At 37.1% G+C, this 12,552-nt stretch overlaps 1 protein-coding gene across 1 annotated transcript in view; it reads left to right on the top strand.

The window, feature by feature from the left end:
- LOC134678556 (probable nucleoporin Nup54) overlaps window positions 1-7,699 on the top strand; it is a 294,899-nt gene extending 287,200 nt beyond the window's left edge. Inside the window, exon 13 of the mRNA XM_063537171.1 lies at window positions 7,690-7,699. The gene's annotated coding sequence lies outside the window, so the exon portion shown is untranslated. The remainder of the gene's footprint in view (window positions 1-7,689) is intronic.
- Window positions 7,700-12,552: the final 4,853 nt, after the last annotated feature.

The following is a 12,552-nucleotide window of genomic DNA, read 5'->3' as shown; positions in this document are numbered from 1 at the left end:
ACCAGGGTTCAGCACTCAGTCCACTTTTGTTCAATGTCACCATGGACTACCTAACACGGCACTGCCAGAGACCAGTGCCATGGAATATACTGTACGCAGATGACGTCGCCCTTATATCAGATTCGGTGCAAGGCCTTCAGAAGGATCTAGACTGCTGGTCAAAGTCCCTTGAAAGCAATGGTCTAAAAATCAGTCGTAAGAAAACGGAGCAGATGTCGTGTATATTCGATGGTCACACGGATACAAACCAACAACTCTACATAGAAGGTACACCAATACCAACGGTTGAACATTTTAAATATTTAGGGTCTATCATCAGTAGTGACGGTAAGATCGACAAAGATGTAACTCACAGAACAACTACAGGATGGATGAAGTGGAGACAGCTCACAGGCGTGATGTGCGATAAAAGAATGCCCATCCAACTAAAAGGTAAACTGTACAAAACAGCGATAAGACCAGCTATACTTGACGGTACAGAATGCTGGGCATCTACACAGCAACATCTGTCAAAACTTCACGTGACAGAAATGCGCATGCTACGCTGGTCAGCGGGCGTAACACTTCTAGACAAAGTCCGAAACATACACATCCGAGGCAGTTACAAAGTCGCTCCCATCATTGACAAGGTCAAGGAACGTCGCTTGCGATGGTATGGCCATATACTTCGCCGCCCTACAGACCACATGGTAAACGTAGCGTTAAGCCTACCCACCACGACGCGTCGCCGCGGAAGACCCCCCGCCACCTGGCTGACGACGGTCCAGAGAGATCTGAAGGAGACCGAGATGGACGCAGCAACAGCGCAGGATAGAGAAAAATGGAAAAGACAGACAAGGAGAGCTGACCCCAGATGATGGGAAAAAAGCTTAGGAGAAGAAGAAGAAGATAGATTGTACTCCTAAAACGGTGACACTTTTGTTCAACAACTTTTAAAAACCGGGCAAGTGCGAGTCGGACTCGCGCACGAAGGGTTCCGTACTAAAAAGCAAAAAAAAAAAAACAAACAAAAAGCAAAAAAAAAAACGGTCACCCATCCAAGTACTGACCCCTCCCGACGTTGCTTAACTTTGATCAAAAATCACGTTTGTTGTATGGGAGCCCCATTTAAATCTTTATTTTATTCTGTTTTTAGTATTTGTTGTTATAGCGGCAACAGAAATACATCATCTGTGAAAATTTCAACTGTCTAGCTATCACGGTTCGTGAGATACAGCCTGGTGACAGACGGACGGACGGACGGACGGACGGACGGACGGACGGACAGCGAAGTCTTAGTAATAGGGTCCCGTTTTACCCTTTGGGTACGGAACCCTAAAAATTATTAAGTATTTAGACTCCCTATTTTTCATACAAAATAAATATTATCTTCAATGGACGCCATCGCCACGCCATATCATTGTGATTGACGTTGCATGTCACGCCTTAAACATAACAGAATTCGCAATACATTGCGTCTAAAAATAAACTTTAAAGTGTATTAAAAATCAAACCACAAGTTATTTTTAAAAGTCGCTGAACAAATGTTCGTCAGTACGAGGAGTACAGCCTACAGTTTAATTTTTTGCTCATATTACAGGCCACACCCGGTATATGTAGAGTATGGTTAGGCTGCTCTTTAATTTGTTTGATTTAAACGCACCTTAAGATGGGTTACCGTTAACGCAAAATTGATATTGAATTTTTACACGTTCACGTGAAGAATATCACACGAAAACTAGACAACATATTTGCAAGGGCAGACTCCGATCCAAATTTTAAAACGTGAAAGTTGGTTTCACAGAAAATAATCACGAAAACATGGGTAATTTCCAATTAGTTTCAGTTTTATATCGTTACTCTACATATTATTTGGGCCATCGGCCATCTTAGTAGGTACCTATAGCGTTAACTTCAGCAGGCCGCCAGTTCAGCCGCCCGCATTCCATCGAGATAGGAATCTATCCTCGACAGTCGGAGCTAACATTTAATGCAGATTAATTTGCACCGGTTCGTGTTGTTTATGCTTTGCTGTAATATTTATTTGAACTCGGAGGAATAGGGCCGTGCCCGGGCCGAGGCGGCTGACATGTCATTTTGTAAGACGGCTGATCGATGATCACGTGGTGGTTTCAATAGAAAACGAATCTCCGGCCCGGTCTAACGTGAGTCATCCTTATTCATATTACAACATTCCATTTCTAACCGCAGCTGCACTACCGGTACTGAACGCGTCGCTGTCATTGTCAATTTCCATAGTAAAATTGACAGTAGTGCAGCTGTCGTTGGAAGTGGAATGTTACCCTTAAGGTGACAGTCCGTTTCCAACGACAGCTGCACTATACTGTTCATTTTACTATGGAAATGGACAGTAACACCGACGCGTTCAGTACCAGTAGTGTAGCTGCGGTCAAAAATTTAATGTTACCATTCAAAGTGACGTTCGGATATCAACTGCAGCTGCATTACTGATGCGGCGTTGATGTTGTTGCTGTCTCTGTTTATTTCCATGATAGATCATAGTGACGGAATGATCGCCACATCCACGGCAGTAATGCAGCGGTGGAAGACACTCAGTTTGTCAAGGGATCTGACAATGACGTCGCGACAGTAATGCAGTTAAAGTTGACATCAGAACATCATCTTACAGTTCATTAGAAAACTAATTCAACTGGCGGCTTAGCCAAGGTGACAATGGCTTGCGCTTCGCCATCTAATCGCTTTGTGTCTCTCACTCTTCCATATTAGTGTGACAGTGACAGTTGTGTCACTTTCGCTACGGAGCGTTAGCGATTAGCTGTCTACGGGGCCTATTTACTGTATTCTCGCGAAATAAATCACAATTTCATAATATTTTTCTATCACAATATCCGTCAACTTGTAGAAAAATGTTATCGGGCCCGATTCGGATTTTGAAATAGACATCTATTAGATATCTTTTAGACATCACCAAGATACGACAACGATATGTTTAAAATCTACCTGTCATATTTGACATTTGCGCGATTCTGGAGATACTCTTGAACGATTTCCACAGCATATGACTTAGAGACCAAATTCACATCTAATAGATATCTTACTCTATCTAACGTAAAAGTGACATTGGTTGCCCGAATTGCGCTGCAAAAGAAAACTAGTTGACATCTAAACTATAACGTATCTAGAATGGATCTAGTACGTGCCGTCTTTTGTGAATATCTTGAAGTTCGAATGCTGCAGATCGTCATATTTTTTCAATCTTGATTCGCGTCTCAAAGGTGACTGAATGTACATATGAAGGTGAAGGCTCGCGTGAATTGAGATGCTAGAGCACTCAATATATGATGGCCGGATGAATTGTAGACGATGTTGTTTTTAGAGTGATAAACATTAACATTATTTTTACACGGTATCTCTTTAATTAGCAGGTACCTATGCAGCTATTAAAAGATATGAACACATATCGACTGTAGGTAATTCTAATTAAAAAGGTTTTGATATTAATATACGAGTATTACAATTATGAATGTCGTGTAGGTATTTTGTAGGTGACACTTGCATCACACTAACAGGCCGATTCGAGTATTATATTCTTTGATTCGAACGTACACTCACATCAGAATCATATTTGAATCATGTTATTTAGTTATACTGCATTTTGCTCGTACTTATATATCCGTACATTTGTAAGCGCACAATAACTAAATAACAATTACAATGCCTCAGGGGCCTATTTTAGATTTAAGCTAGTTAATAATTTCGTTTAGTTGTACCACTGTATATATATTGTATGTAAAGATACTTAAATACACAATAACAATTCAAATATCATTCTGATATCAATGTAGGTACGTTCGAAACTTCAAATTGGCCTTTAAAACACATAATTCAATGTGCCTCTTGTAAAATATCACCCTGTTTAAGCCTGCTTATCAATGGCCGAGCGCTACACAGCTAGGCGCTACGCCGTAGCACTGCGTCGTAGCAAAACAGAAGCTTTGAGGAATTAACGTGACAAAATGTACAGTTTAGAGCCCCATCAACCACGATGGATGACCCCTCTGATCCCTTCAGCGGCGATGACAAGAAAATGCGCTCTTATAAGTAGGGGTTTCCATGAAAGGAATAGAAACAAAAAGTGAACGTTATTTTATACCCACGTGTTAAGCATGACTCATGCTCGCTAGTCCGTCTCTTCAGAGCCGCAAGGGCCCGACCTGGAGGTGTATTCTGACTGTAATAACTAATAACATGCTATAAATATGTCGTTATACAGGCTGCTTCCTGTAACAGGAGCAATAAATTAAACTAAAGGCTGTACTCCTCAAACTGACCAACATTTGTTCAGCAACTTTTAAAAATTATGAATCCTTTAGATTTCCTCTTTTTCATACAAAATAATAATTGCCTTCAATGTACGCTGACATCAGTGTGTTTGACGTTACTTGTCACGCTTTTAACAAAACAAAATTTGCAATACATTGCGTCTTAGAATAAACTTTAAAGTGTAATAAAGATCAAACCATGAGTTATTTTCAAAAGTTGCTGAACAAATGTTGGTCAGTTTGAGGAGTACAGCCTACAGTTTAATTTATTGCTCCTGTTACAGAAAACACACTGTATATAACATTGAAGAAATGTAACTTTTGACCCTGTTAAATCATATTCATAACAAACACATAACAAATTTGTAACCAATATTAAATAATAATTTTCAATATTATAATTTTATAGTTCAGCCAAATGTAGCAAAATGTATCTTCTGTACCAAAAGTTAAGGCTGATGTGACTTACGGCGCGAGATGAGAAATGAATTAGAGATTCACTAGATATGAAATAATGAAGATATGTGACGTCCTACGGGTAAAGGTACCTTATGGCGGTTGGCGCTTACGCTATTATTAACGCCGCTACAATATTATGCGACGTAAGTGCCAGCCACCATAAGGTACCTATTGCCGTGAAACGTCACATATCTTTACTCATTCTTTACTATTTAATATCTAGTGAATCTCTAATTCTAACCTTGACAAGTATGGACTTGAAGTAATATGTTCAAATTCCCAATTTATTGAAAAAGCTTTGAAAGCTTGAGAGTTGAATGGTGGACCATTATCGGTAAGAAGTTGCAATGGAACACCATGGCGAGCAAAGATAGACTTTAAGTTAGTAATAACAGCATTACTATCACTGCCTTTCTGTAAATGAGCGACTTCAATGTAATTGGAATAACTATCCACAACAAGTAAGTATTTTTTGGACTTATAGTCAAACAAATCTGCAGCTACCTTTTCCCACGGATATATAGGTTGTTCATGCGACATCATTGGATCTTTAGGCTTATTATTCATGAACATAAGGCAATATTCACATTGTTTTATCTACCTTTCTTACGCATAACTGATGGCCTAACGCGAACCACGTTCGACGTGTTGCCTCTCTGTTACACTTGTAAATTCTAACGTAAGTGTGACAGGAAGGCAACACGTCGAAGTTGGTTCGTGGTAGGCTCTCTGGGGCTAAATTCGACATCTACAACTGTCAGATTTCGCAGATCAGAATCATCAGTTGATTTTATTGCATGCTGGTTTTATCAAGTATCGATTCTATCCACTGGGAATAATATCATTTGTAGTGCCATGCCTTATGGGAAACGATCGCAGAGATAGTTCAGAGCCGGAAACCGCTACCAACTTTTAGTATGTTGTTGGGCATGGCATTGGATCTCCAAAACTGTCGGGAGACGGCGGCGCCGGTCATCTACTTCAGCGGAATGACGTCATCAAAATGACTCCCGCTTCGTTGCGAATATTGCATACTGCACCCAAACTATGCATAGCACATACACCTGTGGGATATTAAATGAAAGCCAATTAAATAAACTATACTTTATTTATACAAAGTGTATCAAAATATGCAACAGTTTAAGAGAAATTTACAAAATAATAAAAATTACGTAAAAAAATATGCGATTATTTGGGTTTTACAACCAAACCAAAAGTCGGACGATAAAGCAATGTACTACAACATTAAAGATGACGTTTCAAGCCATACACTGATATCAATAAAATCAAAATTGGACCAAATATGTGGAAATTATGCATCAAAATGTAGATATTTGCCCATACAAATGCATAAAAGTTAAAAAAATCCAAATTAGTTATTTTCAGGATAATCCGCATAAGCTTCTAGTATGTTATTAGCAATATGACCTGGATTCTAAAACTGCCGGGAGACCATCTCTGTTGTTCCTCAGTTACAAATAATGACGTCATACAAATAATCACTGCCGAATTTCGTAAAATGTAAATTATAGCTATACTATGAGTCACACATACATGTGTGTTACATGTAATGAAAGGTTATTAAATTTAGTATGATTCACCTAAACATTATTTGTAAAAAAAATGTACGGTTTAAGAGCTAGAAACAAAGAAATACCACTTTTTATGGAAAAAGTAGATGTATATCAATTTTATAGCTAAACTAAAATCGTCAATAAAACGTTGCATATAACATTTAAAAAACCAGTTATTCAACTATACATCACAGTTTAAATTTTACATTTCCGACAAAAACTGTGGAAGTTGTGGAAAAAAAACTAAAGCGCCCCAACAATTCTACCTTAATGCGCTCATATTATGCAAAGAATAGTTCTAATTATCGAGTATTAAATGAATGAACATTACATAAAATACATGAAAACGACATTTTCGAATGGAACCATAATTAAAAAAATAATAATTTACTTGATAAGTAAGCAAAATACTGTTTCTTTAAGTACCTAATCTCCTCCTTTCAAAGTCGGTTAAAATATAGCTTTTATGACCTGGGCTACAAAGACAAATAAATTGACACCTAATTTATCAAAATCAGTTCAGTAGTTTCATGCAAACGGTACCTACACATGCAATAATTAGACCTTTACTATTATGGCCTGGCGTGGCTTGGCATCTAACGTTGAAACCCTCAGGCCGTAGATGTTAGCTCGATGAGTTAGCAAGATGCCTTATGGAGGCTTCGAATGACCAGAGGGGTGACCTGTATTTCGGAGGATCAGAGGGAAAATTCTGCCAGCCTTCTCAGCTCAGCCTTGAAACCCTTACACCACTCAAGATTCCACTTTTATAAGAATATCCAACTGAACTGAAGAATAGGGCAGAGTGACGCTCTTTTGTGTTAGAGGCCAAGATCCTCTTTGCTTTGGGTCACTGAGCCAGTGATGTATGTATGTATAAGGCTAATCGAGGCTTAAGCTTAAATATATAATTATGTATCGCATTAAGTGAACTGATATGGCATTTACCTCGATAAGGCATTTTGTATTAGGCATGTACCTACTTACTGGCATGTAACTTTACATTTCTCTAATAATGTAGCGTTAGGCCATGACAATAAGAGTCTATTTCATGTTAATATTTACCGCGACTACAGCAGGAACTGCTGTCTACGTATGTAATTATGTATTTTTTACATGAAACAACTGATCTGATTTTGATAAATGAGATGTCAATTTATTTGTCTTTGTAGCCCAGGTCACAAAAACTACATTTTAACCGACTTTGAAAGGAGGAGATTATGTACTTAAAGAAACAGTATTTTGCTTACTTATCAAGTAAATTATTATTTTTTTAAGTATGGTTCCATTCGAAAATGTCGTTTTCATGTATTTTATGTAATGTTCATTCATTTAATACTCGATAATTAGAACTATTCTTTGCATAATATGAGCGCATTAAGGTAGAATTGTTGGCGCGCTTTAGTTTTCTTTCCACAACTTCCACAGTTTTTATCGAAAATGTAAAATTTAAACTGTGATGTATAGTTGAATAACTGGTTTTTTAAATGTTATATGCAATGTTTTATTGACGATTTTAGTTTAGCTATAAAATTGATATACATCTACTTTTTCCATTAAAAGTGGTATTTCTTTGTTTCTAGCTCTTAAACCGTACATTTTTTTTACAAATAATGTTTAGGTGAATCATACTAAATTTAATAACCTTTCATTACATGTAACACACATGTATGTGTGACTCATAGTATAGCTATAATTTACATTTTACGAAATTCGGCAGTGATTATTTGTATGACGTCATTATTTGTAACTGAGGAACAACAGAGATGGTCTCCCGGCAGTTTTAGAATCCAGGTCATATTGCTAATAACATACTAGAAGCTTATGCGGATTATCCTGAAAATGACTAATTTGGATTTTTTTAACTTTTATGCATTTGTATGGGCAAATATCTACATTTTGATGCATAATTTCCACATATTTGGTCCAATTTTGATTTTATTGATATCAGTGTATGGCTTGAGACGTCATCTTTAATGTTGTAGTACATTGCTTTATCGTCCGACTTTTGGTTTGGTTGTAAAACCCAAATAATCGCATATTTTTTTACGTAATTTTTATTATTTTGTAAATTTCTCTTAAACTGTTGCATATTTTGATACACTTTGTATAAATAAAATATAGTTTATTTAATTGGCTTTCATTTAATACCCCACACGTGTATGTGCTATGCATAGTTTGGGTGCAGTATGCAATATTCGCAACGAAGCGGGAGTCATTTTGATGACGTCATTCCGCTGAAGTAGATGGCCGGCACCGCCGTCTCCCGGCAGTTTTGGAGACCCAATGCCATGCCCAACAACATACTAAAAGTTGGTAGCGGTTTCCGGCTCTGAACTATATTCCCATAAGGCATATGACTATTCGAGTTTGGGCTTATTAAAGAGAATTTAACGAGAACGAGTTACAGCCAGCAAATAAAAGAGTGTAATGATAACATAATGGGTTCGTCTTGATTTATGATAAATAGCATAATGGTAACATTCCATTTCTAACCGCAGATGCACTACGGGTAGGGTAAAAGCACCAGTAGTCAGCCTTATAACGAAATTTCTATGTTCAAGATCGTATAATTTGCACACTTATGGACCAATAGGTATTATTAATGTTTTTTCTGTTCAAGAATTTAATAAAGTTTAATTTTTGTAAAGAATAAAACTTAATTAAATTCAACTTTTGGAAATATTTAATTAAATATAATAAAAGGGCATTTTTGCCAGTAATCAGCCCCCTGTATACCAATACACAGCCTTTAGGTACCCAGTGCCCAGCCATCCCATTCTAATGGCTGATTAGTGGGTTCGAATAGAGTGAGCTTATTGTCCAGTGGTCAGCCAGTGGCTGACTACTGGGTATTTAATGTATTTCAATCAAATAAATTCATAATAACGTAATTTTTAAAGGGGCGTGATTTAACGACTTACACTTCATTTTAAAATAATAATAAATCCTAAATCCTATGGTCAGCCTCCCCCGGCTGACTTTTGGGTTTACGACCTTTTTAAAATTACTGCTTCAAACCCAGTAGTCAGCCAGGGGAGGCTGACTATTGGATTTTGTACAAAAAAGTAGTTTCCAATAGTCAGCCGCCATAAAAATGTTACTTCCACATGGATTAATATTAATCTTTTACATTTTTCAGTTAGTTTAGGTATTAATTAGGTGAAGCAGTCCATATTCTTTTAAAAATTAATCACGATTCAGCTGCTATCGTCTTATCAAAATACCATGTGACATTCCAAAAAAAATGGCGCATATCTCTTAACCTTTCATGTCAGAAGACACCACCACTTTGAATTTTTTTTGTGGATCATAGTAGAGTATTCATTTAAAAATTAAGGTATTTTTCAATGAATAGCTTATCAATCTATAATATCTAGTTTTCACTTGAAAATCAGAAAAACTTTATAAGTTACAGCTAAAAATAGGCAAGAAAGGCTGACTACTGGTGCATGGCTGAGCACTGGTGCCTTTACCCTACTGAACGCGTCGCTGTCATTGTCAATTTCCATAGAAAAATTGACAGTAGTGCAGCTGTCGTTGGAAATGGAATGTTATCCTAATTCGTAAAATGATTGAGTCATAATTATAAGATAGAGCATAAGTTATTGTTTGTACTGCCGTATAGCAATAAGGTCCGCACTTTTTATTTCCGAGGTAGCACTCTCGTGACCCACAGCGGAATTGGAGCAGCCTTGCATGTAAGACCGTGTGATTGACGTCGTATTGGTTTATATCGATAAACGACGAGTGCGTGACTTTTACTTTTCCTACCCTTTTTATTTAATGATTTCTCCTTTGTCCCGGTTTCCATTCGTTTGTTTACCTAATGTGAATTCTATTCGTGTGACTTAAGGTACGTTTTAGACTTAGCGGTTAGTTTAATGCTGCAGCGTTGTAGATATATAGTTACTTACTTTATTGCAAATTGATGTTGGTGGTTCGAATGCCAGTAACATTTGAAGTCAGCAAGTATTTTACCACCTCAGAGAAAAAGTATGTATTATATTTAAATATCGTCGTCTGTTCATATTTACGAATCGTAATGCGGGGTGTTTCAAACAAATAGATTCTGCTAGCTTTTTGGCCATATAGACTTTTAGTCATTTATTGGAAATCCTCTAGATACGAATGATCACTTTTTTAAACTGTAAAGTGTCATAGTACAATATGATTAATTATAATTGTTGATATAAAATTTACACGATTACCTATGGGCCCTACCTGGGCCCATAACCTGGTAGAATTAAATAAAGAAAACAGTTTAAATTGGTAATGTGAGTTTTATTTTACATAAGAATCGCCATTACACGTTTCTCATATTAGCAAGAATTAGGCACGAGTGACATTAGACATAGAACGTCGGAAACCGGAAGTAAGTTTTAAACTACATGTCATCGACACAAATATGTACAATAAACCACCACAAAGGTGCAATTACATTGCTATATTTCTAACAAATAACAATTTCAAACATTTTCAATAGAGAATCCGCGAGTGACAATTTGAATTGACGCACGTGACAGTGACAGGTTGCGCTCAGCGGGGGAAAAAAAAAGTTTTGGTTCAATGTACATTGTACATTGCTGCTTTTCTTAGCGCAATACTATTACTCTTTGAGTGTTGCCCTACTTTAGTTTGCTTTACATTGCTACTGACAAGATTTGCGTGATGCACTATATTTCGATATTTACCTAGAGTTAGACCAAGAAAAGTCTGCAGCGATTTTGATAGTCCACGCAGTGCAAGTGTCATTTATACGTTATAATTTCATAGAAGTTTGACGTTTAAAATGACACTTCCACTACGTGGGCTATCAATATCGCTGCAGACTTTTCTTGGTCTAACTCTATGCTTATTCGGATGCTCTATGTATATCACACAGATGCGAATTCGCACGAATTCCAGTGTATGAGCGTGACAGCGCTACATATAGCACTCCAGAGCGACGGGAAAATTCGCATCCAATGTAAACACCGCCTTAAGTTAAAAACCCACCCCATATTACCCATTAGGATAAAATGGTTAAGGCAAGTGATTTTAGGATAATAATTAGGGTGTTTTATGATTGCCAGGAGACCCGTTTTCTTGTTAAACAGCTTTTATTAATAAGTCCTCTTCTTCCTCGCGTTATCCCGGCATTTCGCCACGGCTCATGAGAGCCTGGGGTCCGCTTGACAACTAATCCCATGATTTGACGTAGGCACTAGTTTTTACGAAAGCGACTGCCATCTGACCTTCCAACCCAGAGGGTAAACTAGGCCTTATTGGGATTAGTCCGGTTTCCTCACAATGTTTTCCTTCACCGAAAAGCGACTGGTAAATATCAAATGATATTTCGTACATAAGTTCCGAAAAACTCATTGGTCCGGGGTTTGAATCCGCGACCTCCAAATTGCAAGTCGCACACTCTCACCGCTAGGCCACCAGCGCTTCCTCTTTTTATTAATAAGTCCACTACCAATATAATTTTAAAAACGTTTTTCATTTAACTATGTGAGACTACTATAGGTAGATAATGAAAATATTCAGACAGTTTTGGACATAACATCTTGTCACTATCCCTCATTTTCTCATCTCAAATTCTCATACTTGTGGCATTGTATAGCAATAAGTACAATAAGAAATCAGTCTTATATTTAGTTATCTGAATAATCTACAGTCAGACCTAAAATCGGTTTAAAAAATTCAATGAGTGGCTATAAATCACAAAGCTTTCCATCTTTCAATGATAATAATTGATATCGCTAATCGAACGTTTTTTCCTTACATCAATGTGAAAAAAATAAATGCCTCATTTGATGTGTTTTGGTTAAACTGGCAAGAACAATAGAAGCTATGAACCCACATGATTGCCGGAATAATCTTTATATTATTTTCCTTTAACAGAGCAAACGATTGGATGTTACAAATATATTAGCTACTGATATGATAAATATTTTTCCATTTGACGTATGTGTAACCCCATAAACCCATATTCACCATATTCACTTTGTAAACCCATATTCAGCAAATAAAATAAATAAATAAATAACTGCGTAAATATTTAATTTAGTAGGTACATAGGCTGCTACGAAAGTTATTAGCTGCTAATAGAATTTAATAGGGTGGCCACAAGTGGCCCAAGACCGAGACAGGTGGCAAAAGCTGGAGGAGGCCTTTACCCAAGAGGGGATCCCAAAATAAATAACATTTAGGCAACTTTATTTAAAACATGTCAGTGAGAGATCATAAAT

Source organism: Cydia fagiglandana, chromosome Z, assembly GCF_963556715.1.
Source record: "Cydia fagiglandana chromosome Z, ilCydFagi1.1, whole genome shotgun sequence".
NCBI classification, from domain to species: domain Eukaryota; kingdom Metazoa; phylum Arthropoda; class Insecta; order Lepidoptera; family Tortricidae; genus Cydia; species Cydia fagiglandana.
Note: the sequence above shows the minus strand (reverse complement) of the source record. Positions and strands in the feature narration are given on the sequence as shown.